At 33.1% G+C, this 25,733-nt stretch overlaps 2 pseudogenes; both read left to right on the top strand.

The window, feature by feature from the left end:
• Positions 1-1,575: 1,575 nt before the first annotated feature.
• On the top strand, positions 1,576-2,149 carry LOC115290488 (annotated as a pseudogene).
• An 18,140-nt stretch (positions 2,150-20,289) lies between these two features.
• Positions 20,290-25,007, top strand: LOC115290552 (annotated as a pseudogene).
• Positions 25,008-25,733: the final 726 nt, after the last annotated feature.

The following is a 25,733-nucleotide window of genomic DNA, read 5'->3' on the forward strand; positions in this document are numbered from 1 at the left end:
AAACTCCAATCTCTATCAATTTGATTTTTTAAAATTTATTCAAATTATTCATATGGCCATAGATAAATGAGAAGTCTTTAATCTTCTCAGGTCTTAAGATAATTAAGATTAATGTTTTATAAGAGAGTGGACAAATGTTCAAGAAAAAAACTTTGATATATTTCAATTCATGTTATTAAGAATAATCAGATTGTATTATATACAAAATTTTTGAGGTGCACATGATGAGTCTATTCTGAAATCTTTACAATTCTGTCCTTAAGTACAGATTTTTTCTTCCTTCCATCATTTTCTCATAAGAAGAAGCCAAAAAAAGGTAACCCTCATCAAACATGAATCTGTTTTTTTACTGGTTTCTTCTTTTGTGAAGTAATCACCTTCAAATATTTAGAAACTACAGAATTCAGTAATAACATCAATGATATTTTTCTTTTTTTAAGTTTATTTAAATATTTTGAGAGACAAAAAGCGAGAGTGTGTGTGATCAGGGAAGGGGCAGAGGGAGAGGCGAAAAGAGAATTGCAAGCAAGCTCCATGCAGACAACACAGAGTCCAGTGCTGGGCTCTATTCCACAAACTACAAGATCATGATGCAAGCCCAAATCAAGAGTCAGATGCTTAACTAACTGCCTGAGCCATGCAGGTGCCCGTTTTTGTTTTCTTATTTGTGGTTTCTATTACTGAGTTGTTTCTATTTTCAACACACATATTACAAACAAGTATGCATACAAAGAGAAAGGATACACTGGACAATCAGAAAGGAAAAACTGGATGGGATTCACATCAAATTATGAATGAAGAATAAATGTTAGTGATTTTGGAAAACCACAATTAGAAGTTTCCAAAAAGAAATACACTAAAAATATAAAATAAAATAAGCCTAACAAATAAAGAACAAAGCATCAGTCAGCTGTGGGAAATTTTCAAGCAGTTGGATCTATATTTAATTAGAGTCCCCAAAGGAGAAGAAGAAAAAAAAGGAAATATGTAAGGAAATAATACCTAATTGATACAAGAAGGCCAATAAAACCTATGCATAAGAAACACAAAGAAAACATTACAATCAAGTTTCATATATATACAGGTAGATAGATAGGCATACAATATATACATATATTTGAGTTTCCCCTATTTATATAAATAAAATCAACTTTTTGTTTTTCCTAAAAATTAGGAAAACAAAGTAAAGTGTTATCTAATGAGCCAACAAAGAATATGATAGTAATAACAATCTCCCCCAAAAAGCTAAAAAACAAATAATATTAATAGTCAAGTTAAATATAAAGAATGTAAATCCCCCAATTAAAAGGCAGAGATGATCACACTAGGAAAACAATTTACTATATATTATCTAAAGAAATTCCTTTTAAATATAAAGAAAAATCTATTTTAAAGAAAGGCTCGGAAAAGATATAACATATTAGTATCAGTCAAAAGAAATCCAAAGGCACATAAGTATATCAGACATAACAGATTCCATAGTACAAAGATTATCACAACGAATTAAAAAGTAATTTCATAAAGATACACTTATATTTCCCTTAAGAAGATATAGGTCAGTTGCAAGCGAGCGAGCAGAAGGCTGTTCGGCAGCAAGAGCGGAGCAATGCCTAAGTCAAAGGAACTTGTTTCTTCAAGCTCTTCTGGCAGTGATTCTGACAGTGAAGTTGACAAAAAGGTAAAGCGGAAAAAGCAGGTTCCCCCAGAAAAACCTGTAAAGAAGCAGAAGACCGGTGAGACTTCGAGAGCGCTGTCGTCCTCTAAGCAGAGCAGCAGCAGAGATGATAACATGTTTCAGATTGGGAAAATGAGGTATGTCATTTTGGAGACTTTAAAGGGAAAGTCCTAATTGATATTAGAGAATATTGGATGGATCCAGAAGGTGAAATGAAACCAGGAAGAAAAGGTATTTCTTTAAATCCTGAGCAATGGAGCCAGCTGAAGGAACAGATTTCTGACATTGACGATGCAGTAAGAAAACTGTAAAATCAGAGCCATATAAACCTGTACTGTTCTCGTTGTTTTAATCTGTCTTTTTACATTGGCTTTTGTTTTCTAAATGTTGTTTTCCAAGCTGTTATATATTTGGATTGCAGAACAGTTTGTAAGATGAATACTTTTTTTTTAATGTGCATTATTAAAATGTTCTGAGTGAAAAAAAAAAGAAGATATAGTATGTGAAGTAAAAACTGATAAAACTCCAGAGAAAAACAAATAATCCCCAATTATAGCCAGATTCAATGTCTCCTCTCCATAGTGGATATAATGATGCTAGAAAAATTATAGAACAATGTAATGACTACCCATTAACTTGGCCTAATAAACATTTATAGGGGATTCCACCCAAAACAGCAGAATGCATAACTTTTCAGGTACATACAGCAGATTCACCATGATACTGTGACATGGGCCGTACAACAAGCTTTCATAATAAAAAAAATATTCATGTCACACAATATAGTCTCTGATCACTATGGAATTATATTGGAAGTAAGTAAGAGAAGTCTGGAAAAATCCTCATTATATAGAAAATAAATAGAGTAAGTCTAATTAATTCATGAGTCTTTTAATATTCTGAGCAATTCTTAAACTGAATTAAAATAAAATGCAATATATATAATTTGGGAATGTAGCTAAAGGAGTGTCTGTTGGGATGCTTACAGCACTGAGCAATTATATTAAATATAAGAAGTTCCTAAAACAATAACCTTCAATTGCACATTAAGAAAACCAAAAAGGAATAATAACACAAAAATAAGTAGTAAATATGAAATAATAAAAGTAGAACAGAATGCAATGGAATAGAATAGAAACAGAATACAGAAAACAAACAAAATAAAAATTGGCTATGTAATGAATAGAATTCCAGTCAGAATTAGGAAAAAAGAAAACAGGAATTACTAAATACTAATATCAGGAGTAGAAGAGAATGGTAAATTCAGATATATATCAACCATACATATATATATTCAGTTTATTTTAAAAAAGATGCCAACATAAATTCACTGGTACTAGAACAACTGGATAGCAATATGAAAACTAATAATGATAACATTTTTCCTTACTTTACACAATATACTGGGTTAGTTTGTATATTTTTTATCATATGCCTAAGTATAATACCTGAAATTAGGGGTGGGTGTCTGAGGGGTGGCTCAGTAGGTTAAACATGTGACTCTTGATTTTAGCTCAGGCCATGATCCCAGGGTTGTAGGATCAAGCCCCATAGTGGGCTCTGCCCTGAGAGTGGAACCTGCTTCGAATTCTCTCTTTCTCTCTGTCTCTCAAAATAAATAAATAAATAATTTCAAAAAATATCTGAAACTATAAATTTCTGGCAGATAGGTAAGAAAATCTTAATGACCTTTGGTTTAACAAAGATTTATGAGTTATTAAAAAAAAGTAAGCTTACCTGAAGCACAACCTATTAGAGAAAAAAAACTGATAAACTAAACTTCATCAAAATGAATAACTTTTGCTCTTTTTATAACTCTGTTAAATAAAAGAAGCAACCCACAGCCTTATAGAAAATAAAGGAATGTATCCATAAAATGCACTCAAAATTCAATAAGAAAACAATGTATTTTTAATTGGTACAATAATTGAATAGACAATTCACCAAATAAGACAGATGAGAAATATTCACATGAAAAGATGTTCAACATCACTAAATATTTGGGAAGTAGAAATTGAAACCAAAATGAGCTATCTCTAAGCACCTATTTGAATGACTAAAATTAAAAGTCTGACTGTAGCCAAGTGTTGTCAAGTTTGTGGAGCATTACTCTTGGCAGGAATGCAAAATGATATCATTTCTTTGGAAAGCAGTTGATAGCGTCTTAAAAAGTTAAATATATATTTATTATATCATCTAGCCACTATAGTACTAGTTGTTTACTGAGCAGAAATGAAAACATTTGTTCAGAGACTTATATGTGACTATTCATAGCTACTCTCTTTGTGACAGCCAATTACTGGAATTAATCCAAACATTTACCAACTAGGGAATAGATGTATAAGTCATACAATGGAAAATAACTCAGCAAGGAAATGAAAGGAATATAGACATAGTAACTAGATGGATGAATTTCTAAATAGCTATACTGAATGGTAGGAGCCAGAGAATAGATTATTCCATTTATGTATATTTTTGGAAAAGGCAAATTAATCTATGGTCAGATCAATGGTTGCTTGTGGACAGGGGCTAGGTGTCAGGGAGGGATGTTGAGAAAATTTAAAAGTTTAAAAGAAAATACCAGAAATTGGTGGCTTATAAACAACATATATTTATTTCACATAGCTCTGGAAGGTGAGAAATCCAAGATCAGGGTGAAATCCAAGATTACTGTATGAGGCCCTCTTCCTGTTTTATAACCAGTGCCTTCTTGCTGTGTTCTCACACAGTAGGAGGACCCGGGGAGCCCTAGGGAGATGTTTTGTTTAAGAGCACAAAACCCATTCACAGAAGTTGTATTCTCATGAGGTATGCACCTCCCAAAGACCCCAACCTCTTAATAGCATCACATTGAATGTTAAGATCCAGCATAATGGATTTTTAGAGAAGCCAACATTTAGACCATAGCACTGGTAAGTTTCTAACTATATCAATATGCAACATCATGTGATTCATGATATAATACCATGTTGTATACATACAAGAATGGTATACATACACATACAGTTATGCACAATGCAGATACATATTAATACTACATGAATAGATAGGTGGAAACACTAGGTACTTCTACAAAGTGAAGAAAGCAAATAAGCTAAAAATTCATAAAAGGCCAAATATAAAAAAATATATGCATGGAATACAATGTTTAAAATAGTTTTGATTTTCCAGACAAAATTATTTAATTTGAGTATAACAAATGTCCTTGAGTGCATCTTACTCAGAATGAGGTTGACACTTGTCCCCTCAAGCATCAACAAAAACCAACAAATATGATATTATAGAATTTTATTATGTCTTCTCTGGATAAGCAATCTTTGGGCAAAAAATAGTAAATTTATAAGGTTTTTAACACCAGCTTATTAGTATTTACCTTGAATATCTGGTATAATGAAACTCAGCAACCTGTTACATACTTAGGATACACAGTGTGACTTTAGTGAGGTCACATTAACCTGACTGTGCATGTTACAATAAGTTAAACTCCCATTCCACCTGACTGCACAGTGTTCTATCTTTTACATTTTTTTTAACGTTTATTCATTTTTGAGAGAGAGAGAGAGAGAGAGAGAGAGAGACAGAGCGTGAGTGGGGGAAAGCAGATAGAGAGGAAGACACAGAATCTGAAGCAGGCTCCAGGGTCTAGGTTCTGGACTATCAGTATAGAGCCCAATGCAGGGCTTGAACCCACAAACTGTAAGATCATGACCTGAACCGAAGTTAGACACTTAGCCAACTGAGACACTCAGGTTCCCCAACAGTGTTCTATCTTTTGACAATTCATCCTACCAAAGTGTCATGGACCTCTCCAGTAGATCCTTATTTTCATCCCATTAATCCTTCCTGGATCTCACGTTAGCCACCTAACTCTCTGGTTCTGCAGTGCTGTACCTATATATGATTAATCACATTTTTTGATAAAAATCAAGATGGTTATTAAAAAGTTAAACAGGAATCTAGAATCAAATGAAATATTTAACATTGAACTACAGGTAGCATAATAAATTAAGGAGCCCTGTACAGTGGATAATTTTTTTTCTTGTCATATTCTCAGTAGAAAACAAATTTTTATAGGGCCAGAAAAAAAACAGATTACATAATTTTTCTCTGTGTTGTGAACACCTTAGAGAACACAGAGAGTATCAGCATAGAAGCACTGACAGAGAATTGGAAAAAAAATATACCCTGGTGCAAAAGCAATAGTTTTATAGAGAATTTTTTTAAAAGATCAAATTATCTTATGTTTGTAATTGTATGTATTTTATGTATGTAAGCACCTGTTTATGCACACATGTACATGTGCATGTCTGAACACATTAGAGACAGAAAAAGAAAGAGTGCCATATGATTATCAAAGAAAACAGAACTATACTTAAGGGACTAAGACCTCTGCTATTTGGTTTAAAAAAGCAGAATACCCAATAGTAGTAGACAACAACCCATTTTTACATAAAATAGTAGCCTGTAAGAGAAAAACCTTGTATAATATAATACCAATATTTTATACAAATTAGACTTGTCTTACACAAAACTATGATTGCACTAATTCTTGTTATTTTTCTAAATGTTTATTTATTTTGAGAGAGAGAAAGAGAGAGAGAGTGAGAGAAAGAGAGAGCACACAAGATGGGGAGAGCCAGAGAGAGGCAGAGAGATAATCCCAAGTAGGTTCCATGAGGTCAGTGCTGAGCCTGATGTGAGGCTCGAACTCATGAACCATGAGATCATGGCCTGAGTGGAAATCAAGAGTCAGTTGCTTAACTCAGGCGCCCCTACACAAATTGAGCCACCCAGATGCCCCTGCACAAATTCTATTTATTATTCATTCATTTATTCATTCATTCATTCATTCATTCATTCAATTTATAATTTATATCCAAGTTAGTTAGCATATAGTGCAATGATTTCAGGAGTAAAATCCAGTGATTCATCCCCTATGTATAACACCCAGTACTCTTCCCGAGTTTTCCTTAAGGCCCCCTGTTCGTTTAGCCCATTCCCCCACCCCAAACTCCTCAAGGAACCCTCCTCGGTTTGTTCTCTATATTTAAGGGTCTTTTATGTTTTGTCCTTCTCCCTGTCTTTATATTATTTTTGCTTCCCTTCCCTTATATTCATCTGTTTTATATGTTAAATTCCACACACAGGTGAAGTCATATGATATTTGTCTTTCTCTGATAATTTCATTTAGCATAATACACTGTAGTTCCATCTACTTTGTGGCAAATGGCAAGATTTCAATCTTTTATGATCCCCTGCAAGAATTCTTGCTCACACTTTATTTACCCTAAAAAGTTCCCTAATCACTACCACCTTGTTTCTCGGCAGGAAGAATATATTCCCCCAACTGCTAATTCTGAGCTAGCCACATAACTGGCTTTGGCCAATGGCATTCACTTGGCTGTAATGTATGATATATCAAAGCTATAATTTTAGATGTCATTACTTTGTTGATTATGCACTGCTACCTGAATCCATTCTTGTGTGTTGGCTTTCTGCTATGACAATAGGATGAAAAGACATTACAAATGAGTCAAGTTTAATCAATGTGACCAATAATTCCCCAGTCAATACCAGTAGAGCCATATCCAAACTCATATGATAAATTCAAGAAATGGATATTTATTGTTTCAAGTTCTGATTTTTTTTTTAAATACTGGAGCAAAAGTGACTAATATGTGCTAAAAGAGATAGATACTGAAAGTAAAGAAGATGCTAGGGTACTATGCTTTTTTATCCTTTGGTAAGTTGTTTATATGGAACTGTTCTATTAACTATATCCAAATCTTGCTATTTAGATATACTACTTAGCACATTGTACATAATTTATTCCAAAATTCTGGTTAACAATATAACATATTTTGGTGTGTTCCTTTGTTTGTTTTATAAGATTTTGCCATATGGACCCAAAGTAACAAGTTAACAAATCTCTTCAAGGATCGTCAGGGAAAGATATATGAACCCAAAGATACATGTACTCAGCTAATGATGTACAGTCAAGAGTTTGATGTTATGCATGTGGAGGCCAAGTTAGCCGTTTCGTTTACTACAAAATGGAATCTTAGTAAAGGCTCATTCTTAGCTAGACTTAAAATTTCCTCTCCTCTACATCATTTAACATTAAATTACAATTTATAATTCACCTTTACTACTCATTTCCCTAAATCATTAGTTTTTTTTAAATATTGGAATTGACAGTTAATGATTCTCTTCTTAATGTACCATTTAAATTATGAGAAAATAGTCTGACTAAAGGGGAAAATGGTTAGTCCTTTAAGGTGCTAATTTTTTTTTAACTCCCTGATTAATATCTGTCAGAAAAAATAAAAATTTCTAATATACCATGTTTGTCATTTACTAATGTCTTAAGTAGACATATTGTAGAGAAAAAGACTGTTAGTTGATTGTAAAAGGTGATTGAAAAAAATTTTTCCTGATACTTGTATTACATGTATGAATTTGATTTTTGTATTTCATGATTTGTGAGACTAAAATGTAAAGTTGAGTTTGTAATATCTGATGCACAAAAGGAGTCTCAAAGCTGCTCATCTTGTTTTTTTGTTCTTTTTGGTTTTTTCTGAGAGTGAAAGAGAGAGAATGTGTGTGCACAGAAGGAAAAGCAGAGAGAGAGGGAGAGAATCTTACGCAGGCTCCATGTCCAGTGTATAGCTGGACAAGGGACCCATCTCAGCACTGTGAGATCATAACCTCAGCTGAAATCAAGAGTCTGACTCTTAACTGATGGAGTCACCCAGGCGCCTCAAAGCTGCTCATCTTTCTACACAAATAGTACTTGATTTAAAGTTCTATTATCACTAAGCTTATTAGTTTGCGAAATGATCAAAATAACAGTGTCCCCTTCCCAAACAGCCCAAACCTAAAATAAAGAAAGAAAAAGACAGAAAAAGGAACTGACTGAGACAAAATACATTTTGATAGTAGACCTTTTCCTATAAGAGGGTGTTAGACATAGTATCATCTGCCATTAATCCCCTGGGGCAAGTAGAGTCTACAAAAATCTATGGTTTAATATCCATGAATCATGTTACAGATAAGATCAAAAGTTATTGTAATTATAATTTTATTTATATTATTTCCTAGAGGAAATATTTGGAGTTTAAAAATATTGTTATGTGATCCATGGTTCTCTTTTTTTTTCTTTTTCTTTCTGATTCCTATCACCCAAGGGCTTCATGTAGTTTCCTTAGCTATGAATTTAAATGTCTTATCTATTTTTCTTCCAAATGTTTTGCTTTTCTGTGTTAACCTTTTTATCCACCTATATTTAGCTTGGTCTGTAAATAGTAAAAGTGCTGACTGAACTATCTCAAAGGAGAATGAAGAAAATAAAAATGGACCTGAAAATCAAGAAAATAAAAGAAATACTTTTAACTCTTTGCAGTCACTCTTAAAATAGTATTCAGTAGTGAAATAGCACAAGTTCAGAGACAGGCTGTCCTCTAAAATGACAGCATAGGGGAGTATTACTTGCAGATGAACGAATCCTTATCATTTGCCACGGCTTTAGAATATATGTAGTCTAAATTCTTTCCTTTAAAGGAAAAAAAAAATCTCAGAGAGCTAAACGTCACATAAATAGTTCCTTGGCAGACTGATAAACATCAATAAGATATCCTGATTTCTATGGAAGCATATTTTCAGTTTAGAAATGTTCCTTGTAGTTGATTCATGTATTCTTAAGAAAAACTTGACTAATCATTCAGAATGGCATTTTATATTATGAACTTATTTCATTTACTTGTTAATATATGTAAGGTATACATGACAAATCTAAGTAATTTTATAGTACTTTTATTAAAAAACATCATTCAGGAATTTCAGTTTCTGTTAAGACATGTAAGAAACTTGGAAGTTCTCACTTCTTTCCAGCCAACAGTAAAAAATCTGTACAAACTGAAAATCAACTCTCTAGATTCATCAGAGGATTGAAGCCACAGGATAAGCTGCCACCCTGAACTCTTGAAATATAAACTTCAAATATAATTATAAAAATCACTGTTCACTAGGCTAGAAACTGTCATTGGAACCAGAAACTGGTGGGAACACTTAAACTGGGTAATTGAGTAAATGCGAGAAACTAAGTATCGCCTACCTTAAAAGACTGAACCTCTTGGAGGCCCTATCGTAGGAGAGATGTCTCCATGCTTTTGTGAGTTTTACTACTGGATGGCCCATCAAATTCTCAGGGTTGAAAAGCAGAGAGAAATCCCCTCATACTTCCAGTAAGCAGAGTAGAGAGGTAACCATTTTTTTTAAAAAGCCTATAATGCTTGTTCTCCTTAAAGATATTTCTTCAAGAAGAAAATATTTTGCCAGAGCTTAATGTAATTGATGTGGGTTTTGCCAGGGCCTAATCAACTGGCAAAGTAAATATTTAATCCCAGCCTGCATATGAATATTTATAGCAGTATTAATCTTGAGTCAAAAATTGGAGATAACCAAGATGTCCTTCAATAAATAAGTGAACAAATCATGATGCATGCATACAAAGGAATATTATAAGAGGAAATCATCAAGTAACAAAAAGACATGGAGGAAACTTAAGTGCCTATTGTTAAGTGAAAGAAAAAATCTGAAAAGCTATATAACCGTATGGTTTTGTCAATATAAAATTTGCCATGACCAAAGTTAAACATACAGGAAAAACTTTATTCAAGACTACTGCAGTAGAAGAGAGAGACTTAACTCCAACTGAAGCAAAAGTTGAAGGGGCTGTCTAGTGGAAATGTACTAGAGGAAGTCAGAGAGGAGGCAGATCAATGAGGTGTGTGCAAAACATTGAGTTACTTTTGAGTAAAAGTTATTTCTGATCAAACATTTTTCTCTTTAATTAGACCATTCGTGTTTGCCTTTGGTGCCCATGGAAGTTAGGCTCCGACTCTGGCACAGGAAAACAGTGTTGCTATCTCCTTCCATGTTGACGTTTCAAAGACATGGTTCCCAGATTGTTAATAAAGACATTTCCTAGGGTTACAAAACTGGCTAGAGGCTGGAAGAAAATGTACATACCTTTCAAAGTGGCAGAGAAAGAATGTACAGGTTTTCTAAAGTAAATGTTTTAAGAAAAGGAAGGGTTGGGTTTATAGTCAGAAAGAAATCTGTCTAAAATTCAGTTAAGCTGAGGAGAATATTAAGGAGGTGTTGATCAATTCCAACCATATGACATAGTGGAAAAAGCAACATTATAGATGATAGAAAGATCAATGGTTGCAGAGGCTGTGGGAAGATATGTGAAGAGGTCAGGGATGAATAGGTAAAGCAGAAGGGATGTTTACGGCAATGAATCTGTTCTATATGACAACGACACCATCATGATGTATACGAGATGTTGCACAGAACTATACAATGCAAGAAATGAATGGTATTTAGTTAGTAATAAAATATCTATATCGGTTCATTGATTATAACAAATGTACTATACAAATGCAATATGTTAATAACAGAAGTAACTATGGGTGGTGATGGGACTGGGGAATAGGGAGGAAACTATGTTTTACTCAGTTTTTCTGTAAGGCTAAACCTGCTTTAAAATGTAAAATTTATTTATAAAATCATAATAATATTTTATATTACCCAATTGTTTCATGTCACTACTTTTATCATTCATTTCCTCAAAGCAGTGTCAGATGTATCCTAAATGTTGTTTATTGTTTGAAATTAAATTATACTTAGATAAGATATAAAAATACATTGCATACACATATTAATATAATAATAGCTTTGAAAAAAGCTTAAGAGAAGTTTTATTTTATATTCCTTTTTATACTAGAAAAATATACTTATTTCTTATATTACATTTAAAACATTCCCATCCAAAGCTTGCCTTATATTAATTAACTTATATTTTAAACAGAATTACCTGTCACCTCATCAGTTTTGAAAGAAACTGTTATCTTCAGTGAGTTTCTGTCTACAAATTGTGGACTGATAGAATCTGAATTATTTTTTCAAGGACAACTTGTTAAGTCTTCTACTAAGCTATATATGAAATGTCAATTTAGAAAAATGCTTGCTTCCTGTAAAATTATCTTACTGCATTCAAATGTAGCTACTCAAAATTTTAAATTATGAACACATTAGGGTGTGCTTTCTCCAAGACTAAAATACAATAAAAAAAAGTTTTATATTGAGACATGAAATAGACTATTTGATAAATGATGTTTGATAATAGGGAGTAAAAGTTATGTTTTTATGTCACTACAGATCCAACTGTTGTTAACAAATACCATCCAGAAGGCCACTAAAGGTGACATTTGGCAGCCCATGGATTACAAAAACATGATGTATTATAAATATATTGCAAGAGATTGTCTACACTTGTTGAAATCAAACTCACTTTTCTCCAGAAAGTAAGAATAATAGGCTAAAGAAAAATAGTGGTAGCTTCTCTGAACTTGACTTTTCACTTGAGATATGTATTTGGATTTGCCTCTCCTATCACATTACAAGAAGAATAAGTTTTTTAGCTCTTATAACTAAGTCTAGGTATATTTAGGAGAGGGCAAAAAACAAAACAACACTAAAAATAACCCTTTCATTTATTATTCTTATCTCAGTGTTGAGTTTTTCCAAATTATTGTAATTTAGAGCTATGTGAGAACAATGGAAATCATTGCATAAAATGCCGATTCTTCATAATTAGCAAAATATCTTTTTATCATAAGTTTCAGGCAATTTTATATATGTTTTTCTTGATTGTCACCACTCAGCTTATCCCCATTGGGAAAATAACATAAATATATTTTTAAAAATTCAAATTCTCACTATATGGGATGGATTTAATAGAGTACCACTCAAAGGTATGTCTCTGGATTGGTGTTGATTTCCAAATTGTTTGTTACAAGTCCTTGATAAGGTATTTAAAATTTCAAATCATTTAAAAATGTAGGTAAATTATGATTTACTTTTATAGCTTTTTGATATAGTGAAAGATTTTCTAATAAATATAAAATATACTGAGTTTCTCTTTTGTATTTTTCATTTTGTATTCCTAGTAGCTTATTTGTACTTTAATTTTACTAAAATATCTGCTGGTCATCAGAACATTGTAAATTAAATACAACAGTAGATTGCTGTTTAAAGGCAGTTGTTCACTGGTTAATTCGCCTCTCAGTCTTGTAGAGTTCTGAAGAACAGAGGCCCTGGAGTCAGTTTCCAAAGTTCAGATCCCAAGTGTCTCCTTCCTTTCTCTGAGACACTGGCTGGTTACTAACTTGTATCTCTCTCATGATATACATAAGGGATTCAGGTCTGTGCCTGACATCCGCTAAGTAATCAACAAATGTCAGTGACCTCTATTAATGTTATTTTCTCAATCAACGAAAATCCCTTATCCTACTTTCTCCCGAGTGAATCCTCCTATTCAGTTCTGCATCGTGGTGTGAGAAAAAAACAACCAACCAACCAAAAAATCCAAATAACCCAAGATCTGTCCGCAATTAACTGCTAGGATTGTGAGGACAGGCAAAATTATAATTATAAATTGAGACATTATCCCAGGAGAAATAAATTTGAAATTTACAGCCCCAAGTAATAAAAATAATACCTTTATGCAAAAAACTATGCTTGAGATGCTTAAACAAATAAAGTTATCAGACTTTTACTTAGGAACATAGTAGCTGTCTTTCTCAGTATTCTCAAATATAAGCAAGGAAGCTTTATGATTTCATTCATTCGTATCTGTCTGCAGCTCCGAGTGCATGGTAGTTGGAAGTATTTCAGTAAAGGTTTATTAGCCAGATAAATAAACAACAAAGCATATGAAGATGATAGGCTTATAGATATCCCTTCTTTTCTTCTCTTTTGGTAGCTCATGTAACAGACGAAGAAGGGCAAAAACTAAACTCAGGATTCTCTGTCTGACAACAGTTTTCGTTCATACTTTTTGACTGTCACAGAATTTGTGTAGAACTATGGTAAGACATCTTCGGGCAAATTAATTATACCAAATAATAACTAATTAAAGTCTCTATGACTAAAAAAAATATGCTTAAAGTATGGTCCACAAACAAACTAAAAATTATAACAGAAATAAATATGAATATTCCAAGCCTTTAATATTTGAGAAGCACTGGTATGCGGAACTCTATTTTGGAAATGGCCTAGCCTCATTTCCTTTTAGTTAAATGTTATGTCTCAGATGAACCACTGTTTTTTTTTTCCCCCTAAAATATTTCATTTAAAGCAGTTATTACATTTGTTTTTGTTGAAGTCCGGAATTCTCAAAACAACTTGGCAAAAGCCATGGACTCACACTCAAAAATAAACAAATACATATATTTCTAAATATATTCACAAACACTTTAGTGTTCAATTTCAAGGGATTCATGGAGTCCCTGGAAGAAAATGGATTCCAAGTTTAATAACTCTTGCTTATAAGGCTTTTTAAATACCCCTCTGTTCTATTCCCACACACAAAATCACCTTTTCTCTCAAAAGTGTTCCTTTCCATTGTCTTTAACTTATTTATTTCTAATATATTCAGAAATATACTTAAGATATTTTCTTTAAAATAAGTTTTTTTAGGAATTTAAGATGAAATCTTTATTCTCTTTTAAGATTGTTTCATATATTTACTTTTTTAATTAAAAAATTATGTTTATTTAGTTTTTGAGACAGAGGGAAACAGAGCATGAATGGGGTAGGAGCAGAGAGAGAGGGAGACACAGAATCTGAAGCAGGCTCCAGGCTCTGAGCTGTCAGCACAAAGCTTGATGGGGGGCTTGAACCCATGAACCATGATATCATGATCTGAGCCAAAGTCAGACACCCAACCAGCTTATCCACCAAGGTACCCCCCTAAAATATACTGATTTATTATATTCCTGTATGTTTTGAATATTTTAACAGTCACACTTTAAAATTTTTTCCCCTTCTTTCCTTCTTCTATATCTAAGGACATTAGTTCTTATTCTTTTTTTTTTCTTTGATTTTTCTCCTCTACTGATTTTGAAATTGACATTTGTATTCTTTCTGTTAGTTAATACTATAATTGTTTCACATGAATTCTAAACATGTATTAAAAAATGATTCATTTTTTCTTGTAACAAGTATTTGAAAATCTCTAAAAACTTGTAAACTTTAGTCTCTACCTTCTCACATTTTCTGTTATTGTTGGAATTTTATTTATTTAAAAATTAATGTTTATTTATTTTTGAGAGACAGAGAAAGACAGAGCATGAGCAGGAGAGGGGTAGAGACAGAGGGAGACACAGAATCTGAAGCAGGCTCCAGCCTCTGAGCTGTCAGCCCAGAGTGGGATGTGGGACTCAAACCCACAAACTGTGAGGTCATGACCTGAGCTGAAATCAGAGGCTTAACTGAGCCACCCAGGCAGCCCAATTGTTGGAATTTTAAACCTCATTATTAATCACTAATCTATAGTTTTATAGAGCACCTGGGTGCCAAGTCTTAAGCATCTGACTTTGAATCAAGTCATGATCTCACAGTTCGTGAGTACTACATAGAGTGAGCTCAAGACCTACTTCTGGTGAGCATAAGCCCCGCTTCTCTCTCTTGCTTTTTCCCTCCCTGCCTCTCCTGGGATTCTTTCTCTCTTTGCCCCTCACTCACTTAAGCCTCCTCTCTCTCTCAAAAAAATATGGTTTTTACTCAATATTTATACATGAATTTATTTTCACTAATATCATGGGTTGGCCCAGTTGCTAATTTGAATTTTTGTACTTGGAAATATTATTTCACCCTAATAATTCATTCTATTTGGATAATAGTAATTTGGAGAGATTCTCCTGTTGACTTACGGTAATAAGGTTGCTGACAAGAAGTCATTTTTTCATGAGTAATCCATTTTGTTTTGTTTTGTTCTTCTGATAGCTGTTAAGACTTTTTTGTGAGGAGTGATCTGTATTTTTACCATTATGCATGCTCATTATTATTATTGTGCATTTGAACCCTTTCGAGATGACTCAACTTTCTTTCAATCCTAGGAAATTATATACTATTAGATTTTAAATATTGTTGTTCTCCTTTTTCAACCTTGAAAAACATCCCTAATGTACATTTGACCTTTTCTTATTTTTTCTTTGCTATGCCTCTTTTATAACTCACACGTCCCTGATATGTGTATTTTCCTTTAATCTCTTCTAAAACAAATTCTCTTTTTAGATTGATTAGTCTAAGTGCTAACATGTCTATGGCAATTTTCCATTTATAGGATGTTTTTTATTCCAATACATCTATTCTTTTCTCATATTGTCCTCCACTCGCCTTATGGTTCCTACAACTTCCTTTGTCTTATTTACATTTTAGACATTCTTATTTTGGAGACCATTTCAATTTTTTATATTGTTTCCTGTGTTTGGTGAGTTAGTTACTCAAGTTTTTGTTGCTTAATCTGTATTTTTTTTCTTTGACTCAACTTCAATTGAGTTTTTTGAAGACTCATCAATCTTTGGTGTAGACACATATGAGATACCTAGTCTTGATGCAAATTTAAGAATAATGTCTTAGGTTGGAATTACTGAGCTAAGCATTTAGTGAGATTTTAGGCCCAACATATGTTTGCTAAAGACTATTCTGTATTCACTTCTTTAAGAGTAATAGTATTATTTGCAGCTTACTTCTGAGCTTCTGATCAATAACAAGAATATCTGAAACTGTTTAAGGGTGATGGGTGGAAAATGTATAATCCATTTCACAGGCATTTGCAAATCTAGTTTCTACAATTAGCTCAGTTGCAAGCTCAGTTTCAGGTTTCCCTTTTGGCATGAGTCTAGGAATTATCTCCTGATACCCATTATAATTAAAATAACAATTCCACAATCAATATCTTTTGCTTTTTAAAATCATTTTTTTAAATTTTTTATTACTGTTTTTATTTCTTTTATAGAGAGAGACAGCATGAGCAGGGGAGGGTCAGAGAGTGAGGGAGACACAGAATCTGAAGACAGTCTCCAGGGTCTGAGCTAGCTGTCAGCATGAAGCCTGATGCGGGGCTCGAACCCACAAACTGTGTGATCATGATCTGAGCCGAAGTCTGATGCTTAACTGACTGAGCCACCCAGGCGCCCCTTTAAAATCTTATAAGCTACTCAAGTTCAGTTTGTATTCATCTGATGGGGTGTTCTTGTTTATTTTTTCTACTTCTACATTACTTAAAATGGTTATTAGAAAGTATCCAAGATTTTATGTGTTTTAAGAGAGTCAGTTCTAATTCAGCTCACTGTGCCATAGTAGCCAGAAGTCTTCATTAGCTCTAGTATATATGATACTTTACTTGACTGTAAAATTATTTTCCCCAACATATTTATAATAGGAGAAGTTTGGCATTATTCAAAGTTTCACAATTATGTTAAATCTCAATTGATTGGCATATTAATATAGTTATACCCCCCCAAAACATTGGGTGTTATAACTAAATAAGGCCTAAAAATGTATGAAAATAATTTTTAAAGTTAATACATTTGAAATTTAGTGTATTTATGATATCTGTGTGAAAGTGATCCTTTTGTTCAAATATGTCATAATATATATTTTGTGTAAAATGTGTGATCAATAAACCTGAAAAATTAGTGTCCATGTAGCTCTCTTCTTTAAAATGTAAACCTGTTGGTTGTCAGATTTTCTTTCTTAACAGTATATGGCTTTGTTTTATGTTTTAAATGGAAGGAAATATTAAAGTGCTATAAAAAATTATCCTAACTTTTACTTGTAATGTTTGTAGACTCATGCAATCTCAAAATTGGATATACAAATTCTTCCCAATTCTGCACCATAAATCTGCATATCATGAAAATGCATTTCATGCAAATATTTAGGTAATATTGAATTATTTTATTTTGCCAAATTTTATTGTGAAATATTTTACTGTGACAAAATTTATTGTGATATATTCTATTGTAACTTGTAATGTTTATAGATCCATGTGATCTCAAAATTAGAATATACAAATTCTTCCCAATTCTGAACCATAAATCTGCATGTCATAAAAATAAGTTTTGTTCAAATATTTAGGTAATATTGAAAGATCCATTTTTTTTTTATTTTGGCCAGCCAAATTAATTGTGATATCCATATTAAATGTATGTTTTCAAGCACATACTAAACATACTAGAAATTTGTATACTATTAAGAGTTGTTGAGAAGTGTTACTACATTTAAAAAATATATATAAATCAAGTAATGTTCCATGAAAGTTTGGAGGTTGAATGCTTTCAAATGCACCTCTTCCTCTATGCATTAAATCATGACAATTTTATTATAAGTATAAAAGTTATTAGATTTGTTAGTTTAAAACTTCTTAAATCTTTTATATAAGACTTGACAGTGATTTCAAGTTACAGTCTATGACAATAAGCAGCTTTAATACAAGGGAATAGTGAAAGTTTTTTTGTATATTTATACTTTCCCATTTGTATTGTAGGTGTAATAACATTTCTGGAAGGAAAAAAAAGAAGGTTTAGTTACCTGATAAATTTTATGCCAGTTGTTTTAGTTTGAAGGAGTAGAGGAAAAGGAAACACGTCTGTTAATATCTTAAAGGTAGTTATCATAAATAACTTCATTAATGTAAATCATTAATTTTATAATTTCTGGCTGACATATAATTGAATCAACTCAATTATTTTTCAAATGGCATTCGTTATTACTTGTAGAGTAGGATAATTATTAACCTCTATTTACCTAGCAATTGGTATTTTATTTTGTTTCACTGAGTTTTAAAAATGAGTAAGTAAAACAAAGGAGGCCCATCAACAATAGACTTTTGAGGTGTGTCTAACAATAAATAGGTGGAAATGACAAAGGATATATTTTATTCAAAACTGCCTGTCCACCCAGTATCATGGCCATGGATCCTTCGTAGCCTTTCCACCTCCTCCAATAAGATCACATACAATATTGTGTGTTCTGTGAGTACATGTACTTTTTAGAGCAGCTGGATTCCTAGTCTCATTAGATTTTCTAATTGACCTAGAAATAGAAGGAAGATTTCTAAATCCACTTACAAAGGCTGACTAGATCAGTATAATTGTAACATTCTATGTGATTGTGTAACCAAATCAACTGCAAGAGTATTTTACCCTACAGGATTAGAGGAATACAAGAGTATAGTTGTGATATAGATTTAGAGTTCAGGAGTGGCAGAAATGAGATGTTTCTGGTTGAGAAGATAACTTTTGCTTTTTTTTTTTCTGCATGTAAGTGAACATAGAATGTCAGACAAAATCTGGGAATGGATGTGAACTGAGAGAACATCTGATCTAACCTTTTTAATTTACATTTCAGAATTGAAGATTAACGTAAATTCCCAGGAACAAAAAACTAGAGATGAAAGAGAGTCAAAATGAAAACAAAAATAGAAGTTCTTCTGCTTTCACATTTATCTTTTCAACTCACTGTCTTACGCTGTCTAGAAAAATAATAGAAATCACCCCAGGAAAACGTTCATAGGTTAACTGAACTGTTACTTAATATTTCCCTTAGCATTACCAGTGGTTCCCATAGCAAGGGATAAAACAGAGACCTGTTTCCTAATATACCTAGAGTAGTGTTAAAACAAAACTAGCCTTAGGCAAAAATCACAAGATAGGATCAGTCTGTGGAGGTTTTAATTTATTTTGCCAGGGGTGTCTTTCCATTGCTCATTATCTTCTCCTGACAATCACATTAGACTCCTTGAATTGTTGATAAGGGTTTTACCCCCTGGGTAAAGTCTCCCAGTAATTTAAACCTCATAGTCATTCCACAACATGGAAACCACCAGAGACTACAGTAAAGTCATGGCCCAGAATTTTTCATATTTTATTGCCTTAGTGTGTCAATCTACAGTATACTTCTGGAGAAGTTAAACGGATTAGGAAGTCTTTGCATATACTGCTGAAAGATCTCTTACGTGGTGATTGGCAGTGGGAAAGAGATAGAATAAAATGTAATTAGGAAACACAGGAAAAGTATATAGGGGACTTCAGGTATGGGCCATTGGATTTTTGTAGAAAAATGCTTGTAGAGAACAAGAAACCTTTTTAAATGTGAGGCACTGGTTTTTAAACCTACATATATGTTTAATAATAATAATGCTGATGACAATACTATCATTTACTGAGTACCTACTATGCCAGATACTTTTGGCTACTTTGAATCTATGACATAATGCTGGCAATATTTATTTATATTTATCTACTTTATAGGAACACAGAGACAAAAAAGAAAATATTTTAAAAATGAAAACATCATTTTGCCTGGGGAGTCATAAACAGTTTTCAGGAAAATATGATGTTTTACAGAAAAATAAGACAAAAATATAGAGGCAAACCTGAAAAGACTCTTAAATATAGAAAACAAACTGAGAGTTACTAGAGGGGTGATAAATGGGGGTGATGGGGCTAAATGGATGATGGGCATTAAGGAGGGAACTTGTAGGGATGAAGACTGCGTATTTTAAGTGATGAATCACTAAATTCTACTTCTGAAACCATTATTACACTATATGTTAACTAACTTGTACTTAAATAAAATTTAAAAATTAGAAAAAGATGATGTTCTTAGGGTTTTAAGGAAGAACAATAAATACTTAAGTTAAAAGATGAAGTAGTAAAAAAGGAGTAACATAAAATAATCTAGATGGAAAGAGCAAAATGTACAAAATAGTTGGTTTGCAAATGAATAAACAAATTATTCAGAATGACTGGACGTACAATGAGGAGGTAAGAAAGAGCTAGGGGGATTTTATATATGCAGCTTTCTGGAAATTACTGATAATTATTCTGGATTTATTAACAAAAAAATTAAAATGGAAGAAGCTAGGCAATCTCTCAAAATAAAAAGAAAACTTGAAGAATCAGCCACAGAAAATGGGCAAAATCCAAGGAAGAGAGATAGCTGAGAATACAGCCAGTAACATAATTGGTCTGGGCATATTTAGCAAGAAACTGGACACTATGTAAGGTACTACAGTTTAGAGAAAATCCATCACTATTTAATCATTTCTACAATTTTAGCTCTATTTCTCCAATCCTTGATATTGATGTACAATATTTAAAAAATTTATGTCTTAATTTTTTTATTTTGAGAGAGAGAGAGACGCAGAGAGTAAGCAGGGAAGGAGCAGAGAGAGAGGGAGACACAGAATCAGAAGCAGGCTCCAGGCTCTGAGCTGTCAGCACAGAGCCCATGCGGGGCTCAAACCCACGGACTATAAAATCATGACCTAAGCCAAAGTAGGCTGCTTAACCCACTGAGCCACCCAGGTGCCCCTGAGGCACAATATTTAAGTAAAACAATTGGATATGGTTTTCTTTTTATTTCTCATTGTTTTTCTACCCCAACACTGGTATTTTCTCTACAAACTAATTTTATAAAAATTCTCATTTATAAAAATTGTGTTCACATTTCACATGCAGCGAAAGATGTTCTAAGCAGGAAGTTTATAGTAATATAAGCAATAATAGGCTTATTTGAAGAACCAAGGAAAATCTTAAATAAAAAAACCTAACCTTCACCTAAAGGAGCTATAAAAAGTACAAACAAAACCCCAAATCAGGAGAAGAAAGGAAATAATAAAGATTACGGCAGAAACAAACAAACAAACAAACAAATGATCAATGAAACCAGGAGCTGGTTCTTTGTAAAGATCAATAGAATGACAAACATTTAGCCATCCATTTATCATAAAACACTTTCAACAAAATAGGTTTTCAGGGAATGTACCTCAATATAATAAAGGCCATATATGAAAAATTCACATCATATTCATGGTGAAAAACTGAGAGCTTTTGTCCTGAGGTCAGGAAAAACACAAGGATATGCACTCTCACCATTTTTATTGTACTGGAAGTCCTACCACAGCAATCAGACCAGAAAAGAAATAAAAGGCTTCTACATTGGTAAGGGAGAAGTAAAATTTCACTATCTTCAGATAACATGATACCATATATAGAAATCTGAAAGAGCCCACCAAAAACAAACAAACAAACAAAAACCTATTAGAACTGAAAAATAAATTCAGTAATGTAACAGGATAAAAAATAAACATACAGAAATATGACATAATCCTAAAACTGATAATGAAGTAGCAGAAATAGAAATTAAGAAAACAATCTTATTTATAATTGTACCAAAAATAATAAGATACCTAGGAATAAACTTAACTAAAGAGGTGGAAGATCTGTACTTTGAAAACTATAAAGCACTGATGAAAGAAATTGAAGGTGACACAAACAAATTGAAAGATTTTCCATGCTCATGAATTGGGAGAACAAATATTATTAAGATGTCCAAACTACCCAAAGTATTCTAAATATTTAAAGCAATCCTTATCAAAATACCAACAACATTTTTCGAAAACTAGAACAAGCCATTCTAATACATGTATGGAATCATAGAAGACCGTGAATAGCCAAAGCGATCTCAAAATAAATAAATAAATAAATAAATAAATAAATAAATAAATAAATAAAATAAACCTGGAGGTATCACAATCTCAGATTTCAAGATATAGTACAAAGCCCTGTTAATCAAAAACTGTATGGTATTGGCACAAACATAGATACATAGATCAACAGAACAGAGAGCCCAGATATAAATCCTTTATTATGTGGTAAATTAATCTTCAACAAAGGAGGCAAGAATATGGGATGGTAAAAATATAGTCTCCTCAACAACTGGATAGCTAAATGCAAGAGAATAAAACTGGATCACCTTCTTATACCATTCAGAAAAGTAAACTCAAAATGAATTAAAGATCTAAATGTGAGGCCTGAAACCATAACAATCCAGGAAGAGAGCACAGACAATAATTTCTCTGAATCAATTGTAGCAACGTTTTTCTACCTATGTCTCCTGAGACAAGGAAGTCAAAAGCAAAAATAAACTGTTGGGGGGTGTCTAGGTGGCTCATTAGGTTAAGCATCCAACTTCAGTTCAGGTAATGATCTCAAGGGTCAGGAGTTCCAACTCCACATTGGGCTCTGTGTTGATAGCCCAAAGCCTGGAACCTGCTTCAGATTCTGTGTTTCCCTGTGTCTCTGCCCCTCCCTCATCATGCTTTCTCTCTCTCTCTCAAAAATAAATAAACATTAAAAAAATGAACTATTAGGACCTCATCAAAGTAAAAAGCTTTTGCACTGCAAAGGAAACAATCAATAAAACTAACAGGCACCCAATGGAATGGGAAATGATAGTTGCAAATGATATATCGAATACTGAGTTAGAGTCCAAAATCTTAAAGAACTCACCAAACTCCACACTTGAAAAACAAATAATCCAGTGAAGAAATAGGTAGAAGACATGAACAGACACTTCTCCAAAGAGGACATCCTGATGACCAACAGACACATGAAATGATGCTCAGTGTCACTCATCATCAGGAAATACAAATCAAAACCACACTGAGATACCACCTCACACCAGTCAGAGTGGCTAAAATGAACAAATCAAGAGACTATAGATGCTGGCAAAGATGTGGAGAAACGGGCACCCTCCTACACTGTTGATGGGAATGTAACCTGGTGCAGTTGCTCTGGAAAACAGTGCGGAGGTTCCTAAAAAAACTATCCATAGAACTCCCCTATGACCCAGAAATAGCACTGCTAGGGATTTACCCAAGGGATACAGAAGTGCTGATGCATAGGGGCACATGTACCCCAATGTTCATAGCAGCAGTTTCAACAACAGTCAAATTACGGAAAGAGCCTAAATGTCCATCACCTGATGGATCAAGAAGATGTGGTTTATATATACAATGGAATACTACATAGCAATGAGGTAGAATGGAATATGGTCATTTGTAGCAATGTGGATGGAACTCAAGGGTGTCACGCTAAGCGAAATAAGTCAGGCAGAGAAGGACAGATGCCATATGTTTTCACTCATAAGTAGAACAGGAGAAGCTTAACAGAAAACCATGGGGGAGGGGAAGGGGGAAAAATAGTTGGGGAGAGGGAGGGAGGCAAACCATGAGAGACTCCTGAATACTCAGAACAAACTGAGGGCGGATGGGGGAGGGGGAAAATAGAAGAGGGGTGATGGGTATGGAAGAGGGCACTTGTTGAGATGAGTATTGAGTGTTACACGGAAAACAACTTGACAATTAATATAAAAGAAAAAAAGTTAAAAAAATTAAAAAATAACCACATTAAATCATTCTGATGGTTAAAGAGCAGTTCTGAAAGTAACAAATTTTTTTTTAATCTACAAATACACATATGTCTTGGACTATCTGTGTACATATACTATTGTGTTGCCATTCATACTTTCTGGATGACAGAACTATGAATTGAAAAAAGACAATGGAACTTCAAGATCAGCTAGAATAAACTAAATTCAAGGACTATGGATGTATTTGTATACATTTAATACATAAAACCTTAATAATCAAATATTTTTATCAACTGTTATAATCACTTATGTAATTTGTTATTGTGATTCACTCTACAAGAGTATAATTTAATGCCAACCTAATATTAAGAGAACATATATTTCTATTTACAAATGTTTTAATATTTACTTTATGATATTTCAATCAAACTTAGAGAATTATCACAAGAATTCATATATATACATGTTTTCTATCATGCAACTTTTACATACATATGTATATGTATATGTTTATATGCATGTATATATAAACATATATCATTCTACTTTTACACATGTATGTAAACATATATATGTTCTCTATCATACCACTTTTACATATATTCTCTATCACACACATTTTTTTTATTTGTTTTTTTAAAAGTTTTTGGAAGTTTAATTTAAAGTCAAGAGCAAAAAGAAGATTCTAGAAGTTCATATTGACAAAGGCATGAAAGATGGCCAGAAGATAACATTCCATAGTGAAGGGGACCAAGAACCTGGACTGGAACCAGGAGATATCATTGTTTTAGATCAGAAGGACCATGCTGTTTTTACTCAGCGAGGAGAGGATCTTTTCATGTGTATGGACATACAGCTGGTTGAAGCACTGTGTGGCTTTCAAAAGCCAATATCTACTCTTGACAACAGAACCATTGTCATCATCTCTCATCCAGGTCAGACTATCAAACATGGAGATATCAAGTGTGTGTTGAATGAAGGCATGCCAATTTATCGTAGACCATATGAAACGGGTTGCCTAATCACTGAATTTAAGGTAACCTTTCTGGAGAATGGCTTTCTCTCTCCTGATAAACTCTCTTTGCTGGAAAAATTCCTAACTGAGAGGAAGGAAGTAGAAGAGACTGATGAAATGGACCAGGTAGAACTGGTGGACTTTGATCCAAATCAGGAAAGATGGCGCCATTACAACGGAGAAGTATAGGAGGATGATGAACATCCCCCTGGGGGCGGGGGTGTTCAGTGTCAGACCTCTTAATGGGGCCAGTGAATAACGCTGCTGGCATTTTATGTGCAGTAGTGAACGAGTGAAGGACTATAATCATGGCTCATTACTTGGCTATTGTTTTTGTTTTAATATTCAACTATAGTACTGTTTTAAAAGTTGAAGAATAAAAAATATAGAAGCTCTGACTTTGCCCTCTATGTATGATGACTTCAGTGTGCAAGATAAGTTTAATACTTGTAAAAACCTCTTTTAAAAAAAAAATCTCCCCTAGCATTTGTTAGGTCCTACCTTGTAACTGATTTCAGCTCTATGTACATGAAGTAGTTTCCAATGAAATGCTAGGTATATGTATTGACTCCAGTGTATGACCCTTAATTGTTAAGCTATGAAGTTAAAAACTTGTATTTAATTGGCAATCAAAAAAAGAACTTAATTTGTAGAGAAGTATTGGTCTGTAGTTCTATTTGGTGGGATTCATTGTGATGCTTCTGCATTTATTCTATTGCCTCAACTGTTATTTGAAGATGGCATGCTGTGCAATTTGGCCTGTGGTTTCAGTGATGGAAAGGGCACCTTTCTAAAGGGGTTTATCTTCTGTTTGAGGGCTTGCACTTGTAGAAATGCCTTCCCTTCTGCTGTGCCATCTTTTTTTTTTAATATACATATATTAAAAAAAAAATAATGTCAATAGTGACTTAAGCTTAAGTGTTAGCAATTGCCACACTGAAATCTAATTTATTTATTTGGACAACTGAG

The sequence above is a fragment of the Suricata suricatta genome, chromosome 4 (genome assembly GCF_006229205.1).
Source record: "Suricata suricatta isolate VVHF042 chromosome 4, meerkat_22Aug2017_6uvM2_HiC, whole genome shotgun sequence".
Lineage (NCBI taxonomy): Eukaryota > Metazoa > Chordata > Mammalia > Carnivora > Herpestidae > Suricata > Suricata suricatta.